The sequence below is a fragment of the Schistocerca piceifrons genome, chromosome 2, assembly GCF_021461385.2.
Source record: "Schistocerca piceifrons isolate TAMUIC-IGC-003096 chromosome 2, iqSchPice1.1, whole genome shotgun sequence".
Lineage (NCBI taxonomy): Eukaryota > Metazoa > Arthropoda > Insecta > Orthoptera > Acrididae > Schistocerca > Schistocerca piceifrons.
Window position 1 is genome coordinate 181,270,108 of NC_060139.1, and position 18,753 is coordinate 181,288,860.

The 18,753-nt window shown below is 39.3% G+C and overlaps 1 protein-coding gene across 6 annotated transcripts in view; it reads right to left on the reverse strand.

Moving 5' to 3' along the window:
• LOC124776406 (ubiquitin carboxyl-terminal hydrolase 45) overlaps positions 1–18,753 on the reverse strand; it is a 168,732-nt gene that overhangs the window by 19,891 nt on the left and 130,088 nt on the right. The gene's annotated exons all lie outside the window — the stretch shown is intronic.

Consider the following 18,753-nt stretch of genomic DNA (forward strand, 5'->3'; position numbering starts at 1 on the left):
ACTGAGGTGTCATATCTTAACATCACACTATAAATATTAATGACTGTTTCATAAATATTATTTAACAGGAAGAGTGGAGGAAGATTACAGATTTTCAATACCCAGCACAAAATTAGGAAAGTTGAAGTATTTTTACGGTAAGTACTGATAATATTGATATATCAACAGCGTAATATCAATTTATTAGTATTAATTCTATACAATATTGATATTTCTGATAAACCACTGCCACCCCTATTTGGGACTCATATTAAACAGGACTGAGAAGGAATATTTAGCATACAAAAAGAAGAGCAACACAATTGGTCACATGTTTGTCCCATTTCTGTGACAGAGCAACATGGACATGCTGAAAAACTAGAACTGCCTTATGCTTGAAAATAAGATGGAACCTACCTCATAAAACACTACGCAAAGTTTCAAGAACCACAGAGAGAGAGAGAGAGAGAGAGAGAGAGAGAGAGAGAGAGAGAGAGGGAGGGAGGGAGGGAGAATACATGTGCTAGATCTAGAAACAGAGATAATACTAAAAGCTAGACCAATCTTCAGATATTTAAATGTGTCCATGCGCCACTAATCTTTCATCTAATAGTGAATTGTTGCCTGCTCTCAATGTTTATTTGCTATTTGCTTCACAGAATTTGTAGGATGATGCATATAATTTAGATCACAAGGGGATAAAGGTAGAGAAGCCGCAGGTGACAACATGCGTCCTGGTCCAGTTGTGTTGTGTGCCGTCAGTGACAATGCAGAATGCCACTTGCTAACCAGAGGAAGAAGTCAACTTTGGATTCTTTCTGAGAAGACTCAAAAAAAGTCTGTCATCATTTGGTTTAGGGTGTAGGCCCAGCAGTAATAGGCTGGTACTGTGTTGGTAAAAGTGGAATTTTGTGTGTGTGTGTGTGTGTGTGTGTGTGTGTGTGTGTGTGTGTGTGTAATAACTTTTTAAACAGCACTTGTTGCTGACAGTATCAAGAATGCATCAGTCCATGACAGTGGCACCCAAGACATTCAATAAAATGGAGACGTTTGATGCCAAAACCTGAGTACGCTTGCTCAAATTTGGTTTATGCTACGGAAGGTGGTGATGGATTCATAAAACTTTTCTGAACTGCGCTGGTGACTCATTTTGCCCCTATGCAACTCTCAAAAAATTCTTAAGAAAATTGACTGTGAGGTCTTCCTGATCATCCTTAATACATTAACGCAAGGAATGAAGATGGAGGGGGGGGGAGGGGGGGAGGGGGGGAAGGGAGGGGTAATATTGGTAGCTCTCGACACTATTAATCCCTGAGTCAAGTCTCATTTCAATCACTATATTTTTCACTTTTTTCCATTCGATTTTCTACATATGTCATTTAAAAATACACAAAATATGTACTTATTAACACATACCCAATTCAATTTTTATGAAAAATGTGCACACATGTTGTTATTTCAAATTGCACATCTCACACAAAAATCCAGTTTTCACTGAAACTATAAATCCTTAATTATTGACTTTTTATAAAGGATTGTTAATAAAGATTATTTAAATTTACATGATCTTTTTTCACCTTAGTGTATTTTACATTTCACAGACATGCTGATAGAACATGCAACTCTGTTTAAAAATTTACACATCCAGGATCAAACATCAGCCATCCACGTGACAGTCAATCATTCAACCATGCAGCCACATGGCTCGGCAAAAATACGACCTTGCTCCAGGGTATTAACGGCACTCTGAAAACTTCAAAGCCTATTTTCTCAAGAATTTTTGAGAGGTGCATTGAATTTCTTTGGGATATTGGTTTTATAGTTCTGAACTTCATGTGCCAAAAAAATCCAAATGTCATGTGGTCCCCTTGTTCACCCAAAAAGTCCGAGACAGATTTTATTTCTGGTGTACAAGCAATGTCAGTGCAACAACTGCGGTGGCAACTTTAATTAACAACCGTAAGCAACATATGTGCATTCGACCAGCCAGTTGTGAGCAAGCATTGTTGAGTAGTGGAAGTGCAATCCTAATGTGTCACTAATGCAATGAAGCAAGCAGATGGAGCAATGAACAGTGATTTGATTTCAAGTTGTACTCCGCAGAATGGCTATGGAGACATCTGAGTCTACGAAGTCAACCTAAGGTATTAATTGTTTAAGTTGTGCGGGGTGTTTGATTAGTTTGAACATTTTAGAGGCTGATAAGAGAATATGGCATCCCATCTCAAGTTCATCCAACAGAAACATTGAGAACAAGTGTGGTCTTTTGAAAAGCAAGCATCATCATCTCTCACACAGAGCTACAGATAAAGAATTGAAAATCTCTAAATCAAGTGCTCAAGGCATTCTCCAGAATGTTTCACCAAGGAGAAAAGTGTGTGCAAAGTCTGCCTTGCATACCTTAACTTCTGATCAAAAACAACATGTGGATGCCTGCTGCGACTTCACTGAAATAAAAAATGCAGACAATTCTTTTCTGGAATGGTTTGCTAAGATGGGGTGTATACAGGAACAGGGGAAAAAAAATCCCAGATCCTGGTTAAAAGTACAATTTCTCCCAGGTGAAAATACACATTTTCCCTGTTTAAGTTACAGTAAACTTTTCCTCAGAACTGTAAAACTTATCAATCTTTGAATAGTTTAGGTTTTACAGACAGCCGTAGAACTTCCGGGCACTTTAGAAAACGAACACACACACACACACACACACACACACACACACACACACACACCAACAACAACAACAACAACAACGCATACGCACATTTTGGGACAAGTATCTATGTGCAGTAACATGTACACTGCCTATTTTCGTATTACGAAAGTATACATTGAAGTTCCAGCAATCACAGCACTTTAGTGAAATCACTATTGCAATGCTTTTGCATGCCAGTCATAGCTCATATCACATGATCTCACCAGCCAATGACAGCAGATGTTCAGAGGACAGGGCACATGATGTAGTCAGCCAATAGCAACATCACTGTTATGAAGCATTAACACACAAGTAGGAAAAATTAATGGTTTAAATTAATGTACATAGTGTAGCTATAAGAAAAGCTCAGCTTTCACGTATAGTATTTGCCTTTTTTGCATTTGTTACACTTTACGATACATCCCGCAAATGTGCCAGTAAAATTTTAAATAATGACGTAAATGTCTGGTCTTCATAATATTAAGCTTTAAATGAGAGTCAAACATTCTGTGATTTAAGAAATTCAAAGGACAGTCTTGCATAAAATTAGATTTACTTTGAAGTAACTCTTTTCAAACCACCATTCGCAATATTTTCCCGTGACCTGGTAGAATTCATTTCACCAATTATCTGACAATGCCAGAAAACAGGTGTTACTGCCCATGCGCAACTACGATGACGTAGGAAGCTCGTGTGTATATAGCATTTACAGATTTTGCATAGCATTAAAGATGTAGGCCCAACCTGATATAAACTTTTCGGGATGCAAATTATCTTTGAGTACCGCTGTATTATCTCATATTGGGTTCTTTATTACGGCGTAATGCCATATGTGCCGAAAGATGAAAATGTGCATTTGAAATTTAGCACATAGTTGAAACTAGCCAATGGTGTGGAATGAAACACTTCGTTTCAAATAAATTTACTGCTTCTGCAAAAAAGACTAATAAAAGGCAAATTTATTTAGCAGTTTGACAAAAATAACTTCATTGTTCTGCAAGGCGATTAATGCTTGACTGCCAAAAACACGGAAATAAAATAAAATCAGCAAACTGAGACTAACAACATATTTTAGCTTTCCGTAATTATGTGAATTATTTTAATTCACCTGATAACAGAATTATATTTAGTTTTCATTTAACATGAAAGCTGTAAATAAAGAGTAAATAGCAAAATCACTAGAAGTGGACACTATTCCCCCTCCCCACTACAACTCAGCCTTCTCTGCGCACGTGCAAATCTGGCAGCTCGGGCACGCCAGAAAAATTGTTACGCGTAGTATCTGGCTGCTTGTCGGTACTGACGATACAGCTAACACTCCTAACAGTCGCACTTCAAGTAGGCAAAAGCGGTAGAGGGTACTGCTCGTACGCGACTCAACAGCGCACGCGCAAGAGCCCACTAGCAACTCTTCAAACGAACCTGATGTGAACAGCTGTGACGTCACGGTCATTGGAACCAGTTTGTTATGAAGACTTGCATAGTCTTCGTCCTGAAGTCTCGACATGTTTCGCTGTTGGCAGCCACTTGTGGGTGCACTGTGTTTCATTGTTGTAAATGGCACATTTCCTATGCAACTTACGTTTTATTTTTATTTTTTTGTCTCGTTTATGTTTTAAGGCGGCAGTATTGTTCTACAGTGATGGGATATAGTAAAATTCTTTGTCAGAGTATCAGTTCTTACCAGTCAAAATTACAAAAATTTAACTGAAAACTAAAACAATGAAATATTCCCAGGTTTTTCCCGGTTTTCTCCCAGATGAAAAAAATTCCCAGGTTTTTCCCAGTTTTCTCCCGGATGAAAAAATTCCCGGGTTTTTCCCAGATTTCCCAGTTGTGCCGGGGTGTATACACAGTGCAAGACAAAAGGACACGCAAATGACAACATCGAAAGCGAAGCCTATGCTCCTCACAGTTCGTGATGCTCATAGCATTACCCACAGGGAATTTGTTCCCACTAGCACCCCTGTAAAGACCCAGTATTATCTGGGTGTCATCAATCAGTTGTGCAAGAGGATTCAGAGAGTTAATCTGTTACAATGGATGAGGAGGGATTTCTTCTTTCTGCGTGACAATGCTCTTTCTCACATGTTTTCTGGAGAAACAAGAAGTGCCAGTTCTCAATAAGCACCCATATTCACCCGATTTGGCACCAAATGACCCCTTTTAATTCTCAAAATAATAATTCAGACGAAGGGTGAACACGTTGATGACAAAGTCATCATTTAAGTCAATGCAGCACATGAGGTGAAAACAATATGGAGAGGGACTTTTCTGAGTTTCACTGCGCATGTTGCATGTTATACTCAAATTGGGGGGCTGGGCAAGACAGCACAACACCTGCAGCATTCATACTACCATCTTAAATTTTCTTTTTTTTTTATTACTGCAATAACTTTTTGGACTGATGGAGTAGGTGATCTTCAAATTATTATTGGTAAATTGTAAAGAAAGATTCTGCAGTTAAAAGCAGACAAATGGGGGCATGGTCATTTGAACAAGTAGCATAAGATAATTCGTGACACATATGCTCAACAAGGAACTCGCCGCCACCGCCGCCGCCACCGCCACCACCACCACGTGTCAAGGAGTCCATAAGAGTGTGTTTTTGGAGAATTAAAGGTGCTACTGCACTGGGCTGATGGACTGAAAAATGGCTCTGAGCACTATGGGACTTAACATCTGAGGTCATCAGTCCCCTAGAACTTAGAACTACTAAAACCTAACTAACCTTTAACGAAAACACACATATCCATGCCCAAGGCAGGATTCGAACCTGCGACCGTAGCGGTCGCGCGGTTCCAGACTGACGCGCCTAGAACCGCTTGACCACACCAGCCGGCAGCTGATGGACTGATTTTCATATGTTAGAAACTGTAAAACTGAAGAGTACTGGGCGACACACATGACCTCATTAGCACAAAACATATATGCACAAGAATAGATATAGATGTGTGGTGTCTGTTCTAACACTGGTGGCACAGTGGCTGTATAAATTACACGATTACATGACATTTTGCCATCTGCAGGTATTGAAATAAAACAATAGCGAAGGTTGAAAATTTGTGCCAGACCAGTGCACTAATCTGGATGCTCTGCTTCTCTAGAACAATTGCCTAACAGCCTCGGCCATCGAGACAAACTTTCCGTCTGACTCAAATTCTCAACCTGTCACATGCAAGTAGTGCCCCATCCATTACTCCCACTGCTCATATCATTCTCCAAGTTCCACAGGCAGCAGCCAATCCCAGCAAGAGGTAATCAACGAATGAAGACATTTGCTTCCATTAACAAGTTGGTACTCCTGCTGCACAAAGACGATGAAATGACACACAGGTGAATTGTTAGCCTTAGTTGGTTTCTGTATGGCATTTGATAGTTGATTTTCATCTCATCCAGTGTTTTCTTTGACCCAGAGTAGCCACCACTGATCCTCTGTCATGTACATCTATTCTCAATCAAATGATGGACATTGATGGTGGTTTCTTTCTTTTTGCCTATCATACTCATGTATGTGGCAAAACTAATGTGTTTGACTATCTTGGTACATGCAACTTCTCTAGAATAAATGATAATTAATCGAAATGATATCAACAACACCTGTCGGCAGCTGAGGGTCTCGATTAATTATCATTTATACTAGACAAGTTGCACGGTCACCAATGGTATCTGTTCTTTCGGGAACAGATATTATCTTCATATATAGTTAAAGGCTACCCGGCCATTTACCATCGTTCTGTGCGAATGTGCACAGGTTCCCCGAACTCTTACGGGAATCATCTCCTTAGTGGGCGCGAGTAATGAGTGGATGGGCAAATACCTATTAGGAACATTACGATTGTAGATTGTGGACAGTTGGGAATGTGGGTCTCACGGGAAGCGTGCAAGGGATAAGTCCCTGCAGTTGCGCTATTCATCTGTATTCTCGGTGGCTCAGATGGATAGAGCGTCTGCCATGTAAGCAGGAGATCCCGGATTCGAGCCCCCGTTGTGGCACACATTTTCAGCTGTCCTCATTGAGGTAAATCAACAACACCTGTCGGCAGCTGAGGGTTTCGATTAATTATCATTTATTCTTGAGAAGCTGCGCAGTCATCAATGGTTTCTATTCTTTCGGGAATAGTTACTATATTCATATATGTGCACTTGATCGTTGTGTACCCAGCAGAACAGTTCATAATGGAAGGGATCCTCCATCGTATACAGTCACTGTAAAGAAACCTCTAAAGGAACAGATACTACTGAAAATAGGTACAAAACAAAGAATAAGGTTACAGACAGAGATATGTTAAGAGAAATGATTTTGGCTATCAAGAGAGCAATGCATGAAGCCTTCAATGACTATACTGTAGCAAATACTGTCAAATGATTTTCCACAAAACCCAAGGAACTGAAACTGAGGGTAGCAAAGCAAAAGCTGAAAGGTTTGACTCTGTTTTCAAATTTTCCTGTACAAAGGAAAACCCAGGAGAATTTCCCTATTTAATCCCCATGGCACTGGAAAGATGAGTGAAATAAGAATTAATGTGAGTAGTGTTGAGAAACTGCTGAAACAGTTAAGACTGACCAAAGCTCCAGGGACTGCTGGAATCCCTACCAGACTCCCTTTTAAATTTGTGACAGAGTTTGCCTCCCTTGTAACTATGCTCCATCACAGATCCCTCGAACAAAGAACTGTGCTCAGAAGTTGGTAAATGTAAATGTCGTGTGACTAGGGCCTCCTGACGGGTAGACCATTCGCCGGGTGCAAGTCTTTCGATTTGATGCCACTTTGGTGACTTGTGCGGTGATGGGGATGAAATGGTGATGATTAGGGCAACACAACACCCAGTCTCTGAGCGGAGAAAATCTCTGACCCAGCTGGGAATCGAACCCGGGCCCTTAGGATTGACATTCTGTCATTCTGACCACTCAGCTACCGGGGGCGGACAGTTGGAAGAAAGCACAGGTCACATATATACTTACAACAAGAGTAGCGCAACTTATCCATCGAACTACCATTCAATATCCTTGACATCAATTTCTTGTACAATCTTTGAATATATTCTGGGCTCAAACATTATGTGGTATCTATGAGTAATTTAGGAATAAAGGAAATGACTCACCAAAAAGCAAAAACACTGCGTTGCCAATAGGTAAAGAGTTTTGCTAGCTTTCAGAATGACCTTCCTTTTTCAAGCTTGTAGGAAAAACATGTACACAATCACACACTTTCACTCACACGCACATGCCTGTCTACCTACAATGTGCTCATTATACTGCCAGCTCTTCCCTCACCCAAGGTGAGTGTACTGGGGTGAGGTGGGGGTACAGGGTGGGGTGAGGTAGGGTAGGGAGGTGTGCGGTAGGGTAGGGTAGGGTAGGGTAGGGTAGGGTAGGGTAGGGTGGTGTGGGTTAGGGTAGGGTAGTGTGGGTTAGGGTAGGGTGGTGTGGGGTAGGGAATTCCCAGAATTTTCGCGGTGAGGTATGGAGAGATGCGGGAGGCAGGGAGGGCTTGGTGGGAAGCATCTAGCAGCTCGTGGTACAGTAGGGAGCCGTCTGTGGGCTAACTACGATAGCAACACACAGCTAGCTGTGGGGGGGTGGTGGGGGGCGGGGGGAGGCATAGCAAGTTACCTTAGGTTTAGACCAGGGAGGTTACAGGAGCGAAGGATGTGCTGTAAGGATAGCTCCCATCTGCACAGCTCAGGAGCCATTTAAATCTTCCATGTTGTGCTCCACTGCACGTTGTGCCACTGGGTGGTCCATCTTGTTTTTGGCAACAGTTTGGCGCTGACCATTCATTCTTGTTGACAGCTGGTTGGTTGTAATATCAATTTGAAACACTGTGCAGTAGTTGCAGCAGAGCTGCCATACAACACGGCTGCTGTCACAGGCGGCCCGGGTGAAATAGGATAAGCCTGTGATGGGACTGAAGTACGTATTGCTGGGTGAGTGGATGGGGCAGGTCTTGCATCTGGCTCTTCCATGAAGGTATGATCCCTGTGGCATGGGTTTGTGGATGGGAGTGGCATAGGGATGGACTAGGATGCTGTGGAGGTTGGGTGGGCAGGAGAACACCATTTTAGGAGGGGATGCAAGTATCTTGGGTAGGATGTCCCTCATTTCAGGGCAGGATGATAGATAATCAAAGCCCTGACAAAGGACGTGGCTTAGTCGTTCCAATACCGAGCGGTATAAGGTGACAAAGGGGGTGCTTCTCTGTTATGGGTTATTGTGATGGATGTGAGGAGCAGGTGTGAGTGGGGATATGGCTCGGGAGATCATTGTGTACTGCAAAGGCCTTTGTGAGGCCTTCAGCATACTGGGTAAGGGAGTTTTCATCATTGCAGATGCATCTGCCACAGGTGGCCAGGCTGTATGGGAGGGATTTTTTGGTGTGGAAGGGTTGGCAGCTGTCGAAGTGTAGATACTGTTGGTGATTGGTGGGTTTGATGTGGACTGAAGTCCGTTCCTGTGTATCACACACACCGGCATTGTGAGGGCAAGATTAGAGTAATTATAGCACGCACAGGCATTTAAACAATCATTCTTCCTGCACTCCATACATGAATGAAATGGGAAGAAACCTTAGTAACAGCTACAATGGGATGTATCCTCTGCCATGTACTCTGCAGTGGTCTGCAGAGTGTAGATGTAGAACTAGGTTTACATGGTATTAAATTGGGTAACTTGATATGTGATGGTTGTGACAAGGGTCCAGTAACTGCTGCACAACTCTTCAATGGAACAATGTCAGATCTTTTTTCCATTCTACTATATCATGGTAGATATAGGTTCTTTAGCTTGCTGTAGTTTAATTTTGCATATTGGGCCATTCCATCTCAAGCAGGGTGTATATGTGGACGAGGAAAAAAATCCTGGAATTTTTGCGAATTACCCGGTTAAAAATACACTTTTTCCGTGGTAAGTGACAGTATAATTTTCCTCAGAACTGTAAAACTTATCAATTCTTTCAATGGTTGTGGTTTTACACACCGGCATAGAATTTCCTGGCACTTTAGAAAACGAAACTCAGGGAGGAAAAGACATGTTTTGGAAAGATGTCTGATGTGCAGAGCATAGGATACGTGATGTAGTCAGCCAATAGCAACATCACTGTTAAGTAGCGCGAACACACAAATAGGAAAAGGTAATGGTTTAAATTAACATACATAGTGTTCCTACAAGAAAAGAAAAGCTTACACGTATAATATTGGTCTCTAAGATTAATAAGCTACAAGAGAAGCTAAGCTTTCACACATAATGTTGATCTTTTTTTGTGTGTGTTACTCTTTAAGATACATCACACAAATGTGCCAGTAAAATTTTTGACGACGACATAAATGTCTGATCTTCTGGGCTTGAAAATATTCTAAATGGTCGTCCTCAAAGATTTGATTTTTGAATCAGAGTCAAACGCTCTGCGATTTAAGATCTTCATTGGACATTCGCACGCAGAGTTCATCCTGCATAAAAGGAAATTTTCTTTGAAAGTAACGCTTTTCAAACAACCATTCAGAATATTTTCCTGCGACCTGTTAGAAATAGTTTCGTTTCAGCAGTTGCCAGAGAGCGCCAGATAACAGGCAACGCCGTGCTTGCACAACTACGATGACGCAGGAAGCCCGTACATTCGTAAGTGCAAAACATTAAAAAAAGATCTTACATTATGTCATTTAAAAAAAAAAAAAAAAAATTAGAAGATACTCCAGGAGCATGGGAATTTTGGGAGCCATACTAAAATGCATAATTTGGCTTAAAGTGCACATTCGTATGTCCAGATTCAGATGTACATTTTCTTGGAGTACCAGTACTGTATTATTTCATGTTTGGTTCTTTACTATAGCATAATGCCATACATGCTAGAAGATGAAAACGTGAACTTGAAATGCAGCGAACAGTTGAAACTAGCCAATAGTGTGGAATTAAACACTTCGTTTCAAACAAATTGACTGCCTCGGCAGAAAAGATTAATAAAAGACAAATTTCTTTAACAAACCGACAAAAATAACTTCATTGTTCGGCAAGGTGATTAACACTTGACTGTCAGAAGGTGGCAACAAAATAAAATCTGAAATTAATAACATATTCCAGCCTTCTGTAATTATGTGAATGTATTTTAATTCACTTGATAGCTCCCGGCCACAGAAATCCGTTTGGTTTTCATTTGACGTGAGAGCAATAAACGAAGAGGAAACAGCAAAATCACTTAACGTAAACACATGGAGACTACCACCTCCCCACTACAACTCAGACTACTCTGTGCATCAGGTCCGGATCTACGATATTTTCGAACCGGGACTATATTAGATAGTGGCGCTACCCCACTCTCGAGCGTTTGAGGTAGGACGCCAAAAATTTAAAAAAAATAGACTTTTCAAAAATATCTTCATTTTGTAGCGCACATCTTTCTGAAGAGGGAACGTAAGACATGTTATCTGGTCTTAAGTGTGCCAAAGTGCAGTACCACGCCTCTTCACACAGCATTCTGTGTGACATTAAATTAAATATAGGATACATAAAACGAGTAAAGACAAGAGACAAGATAGATAGCACAAATTTCTTCAATCCTTAAGTCCTAGCTTTTTTTTTTTTTCTATATAATCTTGCCACCACTTTATGTGGCGTACTTTCTTTTCTGGGAGAGACTATTACCTCATCAAAGTTCGTCAACCTTTTACTACATGAAAAAATGAAATGTCATTATCTAATACATTAAAGCTGTTAATAAATACAAATTGTACCCAAGACTGGTGTGGTTCCTCGATCCAGTTACATGTATTTTGTCACTGTCTTCTAGATAAAACGAAAGAGGCCTGCCTAGTATTGCAGCAATTGGTACACACACCAAATAAACGAGACTGTTTTGGCACAAATGGTCATTTTCATAACACAACAGAATATAATTTACTAAGTACCAATATCAAATGCCTATAAGGCCTACTACAAGCAAAAAGTTTTATGTCAGGAAATAGTTGCACATTTCATTCATACTCTCTAGCTTCTGAAGCATGAGATCGAAAAGCAGAAGTACGAAATTTTTATACAAATTTGGAACCGTCATAATCTTCCGTAATTTGTGAGAGTCCGTTTCTTCTCCTTCCTCATTTTAACAAACAATCTTGTCATCACTAATTCTTTAACTATTCCTGCCAGTGTCAAAACTTATTCTCTGGTTAACTTCACTAACCCTGCCACAATCACCGCTTTAGTTATCCTGCATTTATTCTCTGGTTAGGCGTTATAACGTGTTCGTACAACGCATTTTCTACGCTACTCCCAGAATAGAACTTTAGTGGCTGCTAGCTGGGGACTGTATAACTGGCCCTTAGTAGTGTAGTGGTCTGGCCAAAAATTTTCTGTCAAAACTTCACTTTCTTGGATACACGGAGACAATACATGATTTTTGTTGCCTGTTATTCCTGTTAGTCGTCTATTTCCACTCTGGTAGTCTGAATCTATGGAATTCGCTAGTAATTATAACAACGCTGATAATTTACAAACCCAGTCAACTGCATAAAAAGCGATTGGCATTCACCCGTTCGACTTCATTCCACTAAGCTCGTATAGCCCCGTCCCCTTTGTCTGCAGGAAAGTTTATTTCTAGATGCGACGGGGATTCCCCTGGCAGAGACATCACGTACACTATGCACATGTTCAAAAATCAACTTATGATTCATTTAGAAATCAACTTAGAATTTGTTTGTGAAGAAAGGTCTTTTTCCTCAATAATATGAATTTGCCCCCCTGAAACTGCTGCCAGGGGCAGATATCCTGGTTTGCCCCTGGCCCCTAGTTCCGGGCCTGTTGCACATATGTGAATCTGGCAGCTTAGGCGCACCAGTAAAATTTTTCTGGATAGCATCTGGCTGCTTGCTGCCACTGCTTATACAGCTAACTGCCACACTTCTGTAGCCAGAAGCAGGAGAAGTTACTAATCATACGCGACTCAACTCCACATGCGCATAAGCTCACTCGCAACCGCTAAAAATGAATCTAATGTAAACAGTTGAGACGTCACACTCATCGGAGGCAATTTGTTGTTATGTTACATTGCATAGCTTCCTAAAGCCTTTGACACATTTTGCTGTTGGCAGCCACTTGTATGAGCACTGTGTTTTTTTGTTGTATTGGTGCAGTTCCTTTGCAACTTATGTTTTATTTTAGTTTTTTTTTTCTTCTCTCGTTCATTTTTTATTGCTGCAGTATTATTCTGCAGTAGCAAGATACCGTAATATTCTTTGTCAGAGTATTGGTTTTTACCAGTCAAAGTTACAAAAATTTAACTGAAAACTAAAACAACGAAAAATTCCCGGAATTCTAAAAAATTCCCGGGTTTTTCCCGGTTTTGTCCCGGATGAAAAAATACCCAGGTTTTTCCTGAATCTCCCTGTTGTCCCGGGTTGTATACACCCTGTCAAGTTATCTAGGCCATGGCACCCATTATCTAGTTGTGAACTTGAGATTTTGTGTACCGCTTTCGTATCTAATATCATGAACTTCTGCCAATTTTTATTGCTTTATGTACATTCTGTTGGTAGCAATTTCTGAAAGTTTGATGTAATGCGTTACTTCAAAGCAAACTGTAAAAATTTGAAAACTGGCTGCAGTTTTTAACAAAAAATTGTATGCTGACAGTTTTTCCCTGAATATCCTTTCAGACATGTAGTTTCTGAAAACATGTTAGAATTGTCCAATTAAATTTTATAAATTAATTTTATTGTTAAATTAGAAAAAATATTTTGTACAACTGCCCCCTCTGGAAGACACTGAAAAAATTAGAAAGTGATCTACAAGTAATAAAGTTTCATGACACAAAAAAATCAGTTTTGAGAAATGAATGGCACTGGGGGAAAAAATTTATCCTGGAGAGAAATACAATTACTACCCAAGAGACATTAACAACTTAAGTTCACACAACAATATCCAAATTGAACAAAAATTGTAATTTATGAAACAAAATTACACATTATAAAATACAGGGCAACTTGCACATTACATGACATATGAACTCTTTCTTACCTCTGCAATAACCAAATTAACTCAATGTAAAAATACATAGCATTTTGTTTATAATACTTAAGCATTTTGTCAAAAGCCAATATTATCAACTCTGCACAAAATGCTGGTGCTTCAATCTGCATTCAAGCTGATTCGGAACTACATATGCGACGAGACACTTTGATGCTTAAATAATAATTTTTTTTGTGTGAAAACCACTTTTCTTCCACCAACTTTGAGGACTCTCTGCTCAGAGAATAAGTACGGCCTGTTGCTGTGGTTATACCAACTTCACACAGAATATGAGAGAAAGAAACATCACAAACATCATTATCAGGCCAACAGAAGGATGGGGATGGTCCATGAGGATTCATGAACCTTACTGTAACATCTCCTTCTTCACAATTCACCTTCTCAACAATTCCCAAATGCCAAGAAGAATCATATGTACATGGAACATAGCAGTTAGGTTGCACAGTGCATTCTGGCATTAGTGACGAAATTGCATCTGAGAAATCATGCACAATACTAAAATCCATATCACAGCTCAGCCTTTTTGCTCCAATCTTGGTCGGTGATATTGGTACAATGTGATGCATAGATCGTGTTCCAGGAATTGTTTTTGCACTTGTGAAGCGCTCAGAAAGATAATGTCTGACTTGTACAGTTTCATCTTTTGAAACAAAGATAACTGAAATGCCTTGCAGGTTCTCGCATCCAAATTCAAATACTGTGAAGCAGTAAGTATTTGGTCTTTACAAACTCTTTGCAAACTTATTTTTATGATAAGTCTTTTAACAGTGCCACCAATACCATCATAGGGAGATTTGCAATGACTGGGAGCAAAAGAGGACCAGCTGCATTTTACATTGAAGTCATGTTCATGGTAGCAAATATTTCTGAAAATCTTACAATTTTTATATTGTGCAGCACCACCATCAGTGAAATATTCAACATATGCAAGATGAATTTCTTGAACAACAAAACTGAGATTTTCACTGAACTCCGCTAAAATTTCCTTCTTCATTTTCAGATAATCAGATTGTGATTGAGACATAAAAGAGGATGGAGTAATTTTTTCAATTTCCTTAATTAGTGTATCACAGAATTCTGATAGAGATGTGATTTGAACACTTACAGTTATTCGATCAGTTGATACCCATTGATTGTACTGAACCATCTTCTGTTTCATTTTCTAAGTGAGTCTTAAGCAATGAACTGGCGGGGAATTTTTTTACACAGACGAAGCATACAGGCTCAGTTATTTACATCACATATTATTTTAATTATGATCTTGGTATGTTTCTTTAATAGAAATAGAATTTAGAAGCAATTTAATGTTTTGGTGGTAAATGCACATATACATGGTATGTGTTCCTGATGATCCTGCAAGTATACACTGTTTTGGTCGAAGAGAAGCAAATTTTGAGAATCCTGCTTTGTCTTTAGGATACTTTTAACACAGTTCAGCTAAATTACTTAAAACAAGATGCTTTTGTTCATACATATTTTTGCTGGTGCTCACTTTGTCTTTTTTCCCAGGCATTATTCTTGTGTTTTCATCATCCAAATTAAAACTCTTTATTTTTTGCACTGTATCACGTGACAATGTCTTTCCTCTTTCCTGCTCAGCCATCGATAAAATGCCCTTCTCCATTAAAAGAGTTCTTTTTTGTCGTACCAAATATTCAGAAACCCGAAATTTGGAACTGACTTTCTGTCGAGACTAAGTTGGTGGCACAAGAGTCAGTAACTGAATTTTTTCACACTTATTTGCATATTCAATTTTCTATTTGATTTTGTCCATGAGCTGATCATGATGTTTTGCCTTTTCTTACAGTTCTGTTAAATCACCGTCAGGGATAGTGCTTGCATCAGCAGCCAGCTCAACTTGATATGTATGTGAAATTTTAGTTTTTGGAGTGTTAAGCAGCAAATTATTACGGGATAACATTTATTGCAGTAAGATATGCAGACGTGGAGCCGGTGGTTGAAAGGAGACTGCAGAATTGTGTCTTAGTGATGACTCACAGCATAGCTATCACTACAAGCCAGCATGAGAACGGGCTGCCACGTCATCTAGTACGAACGTATATTCATACCCCCTATGAATCTAAATAAACTATAGTAAATATTATCCAACTGGTTTCAAATTTGGTATACTACTTTCTGTTATTCAGTAGAAGATCTCATCAAAATTTTAGCTTTTTATCTGTTATAGTTTCGGAGATTGAAAAAATTACTTAAAAGTCATAAAACCGACATTCACTCAGTTTACAAAACTTTGTTAGGAGTAATAACAGTTGGTCTTTTGTTATCATTTGAACCCATTACCAGAATTTTCATTATATAAAATAATTTAATGGGATTTTTTCTTTTCAAAAACTTTTAACTACCTTGCATTTCGTAGTATAAAATTCATGAAAAATTAATATTTGATTATTACGTTGTCATGTGAATAAATGGGAATGAATGAGAGGGTGTATGTGGGACGTACGTTAAAATTTGATATTTTCCGTAAAACTTGTTGAAACTGGACAGTGGGAAAGATGTATTGTACCCACGTTGTTGATGATGTATGTCGAGGTGTGCGTGCTTTAGTAAAAGAGCAGCCAGAATATCAGTTGGAAGTGTAATTGGTTTCTAAATTAACTTCAAGATTATTTTTCATTTCAGTCATTTTTATTAAACAATATATTACTATTTGCATTTGGAATGATGTCAATGACTTTCTGTTTAGTGATTGCCGCTGTTTGGTTTTGCTGCGAGAATGATCTAGGAGGATCATTCTGATTGGTCAGTCAGACTTATCAGCCAGTCAGAATTAAGATGTTCCCATGCACCAAAAGTTAGATAGGCAGGGAGTGGGGTAGCATCGATACAGTCGCTCACTAGCTATAGGACGTATAAGGTCATGTTAGATGTCACGGTGCACATTATGTGTAAAATGAAGGAATACTGAGTTTCTCGCATTTAGTATGAGTCATGACTAAAGCTGTTGCAGTTACGCACATTCTGACGAAAGCAGGACTTTTTGGATTGATTTGTTGGAAAGTTATGAGCGTGTGAGATTTCAGCCTTTAGTGAAAAATCAGTGCAGCATATTCTGTGTTCATTATGGAATACTTGGTGAGCACTTCTATTATAGAAGACCACTGATAAGACCGAATGTGAAACTCACTTATAGTAGCGGATCAGTGATTGCTGGTTTGCGTATTCCATCAGGTCGGGCTAGAAATCTATTTCTGGCTGCTTCTGCATGTGAAATTATTTGTTTTGACTGTGAACTGAGAATGATAGAGTAGTATCTCACTAAATGTGGACTTGATAGCCATTCCCAATTTTTGCCTAAGCAATAAAAAGCCTTGTCTTGGAATTTTCAGACACTTATTAAAGTCAAAAATACACCATATTACCGCCCAAAATATTGATAAACATGGCCTTGAAGAACTGTTTTCCACTACTAGAGTTACGCGACCTCAGCAGGGTAGGTATTAGGTGGCATTTTTCTTCAATGCTCCTTTTTGGCTGCCTAGTAAGTACCTACGATTGCACAGTGAAGGGACGTTGAACGGCAGCCGTACTGAGGTACGTGGACATTTAATAGAACCAGTACGAGGTACGAACCGCCCCCGCCCTGCTGCAGGAGCCCCAGCTGCCGATTCCAATTTTCATTTGACTGCTGAGTACCAACTATGCTAAGCAACTGAATGCAGGAGATACTCCTAAGCTAGTTAAGCTAGTATTGAGCACAGATTTTTCAGGAGGCTGCACCTTCACATTGCTGTCAATTATATAGCCTGGCGATGAATCATCACTTGCTCGTTTTTCATAGGTAAGTTTGATAAGGAGAGGGCACATTTTCTCCCCAGGAATAATGCTAAAGCCTCTCATTTTGAAGGTTTTTGCCTTTTCTGAACTAATTTCACACAATTCAGATGAAACAGATCGCCGGTCGCAGTGGCCGAGCGGTTCTAGGCGCTTCAGTCTGGAACCGCGCAACCGCTACGGTCGCAGGTTCGAATCCTGCCTCGGGCATGTATGTGTGTGATGTCCTTAGGTTAGTTAGGTTTAAGTAGTTCTAAGTTCTAGGGGACTGATGACTTCAGATGTTAAGTCCCATAGTGCTCAGAGCCATTTGAACCATTTTTGAAACAGATCGTTTATGGCGCTTGAAGGGTTCACAGCAAATTTTCTTATGTAGAGAGAATCTGCGAAGGTACCTGTCTTTATGTTTAACACACACACACACACACACACACACACACACACACACACACACACACTTAAATCACAGTATGAAAGACTGTTATTTCGCCATAATAAAAGTTCTTGTTCTTCATTGGTCAGTTCATTCACACAAGTCACCACATTATCACATATATCTTGCAGATACTGTCCAAGAAACACTGCCTACTTGTACTTTCCATACTGCTTTAGCCATAAAACCAATATCTGTCATAAATAATTCAAAAGATGCTTGGTGTAACCTAAAAAGTAATTAAATAATGAAAAATCTTTCTATCCCAATGTTTCATTACAAAAGTATTTCACATTATTATTGTAACACTAGGGGAATTACTTTTGTTTTGGAGTGAACAGTTAAAAACTGCAACAATTGAATTTTCAACCAATGGTTGAATCTGGGTACAACCCAGTACAAGAGCTCAGAAATGCATGCTCGGTGAACACGACTTAAAACAAAGGAACTGGATGATGCAATACATGTAGTGTTCCCAGATATGATTTGTTCCTAGGGAAATCCAGAGCAGCCAACTTCAGCAATTTAGTGGTGACATGGTAGTCATGAATTATCAACTTCAATATTTCTTTTACAATAACATTGTTTTTCACACCTCCTATTACTTCTACATACTGAATCTTTTTGTGTGACATAATGGAATATTTATAATAATATTGTAAATTTTTCAAAGTTATCTATGAGGGGGCAATACCTTAAAATTATAATGTCCATGCACAGATTTTGTTTAAAAGAAATAATTTACAATTTTTTCTGGGATGTGGATGATAGATATTCACTACAAGAAGAAAGACTGTAAAAATATAAACCTTCCTCTTTAACTTAAAAAAAAAAA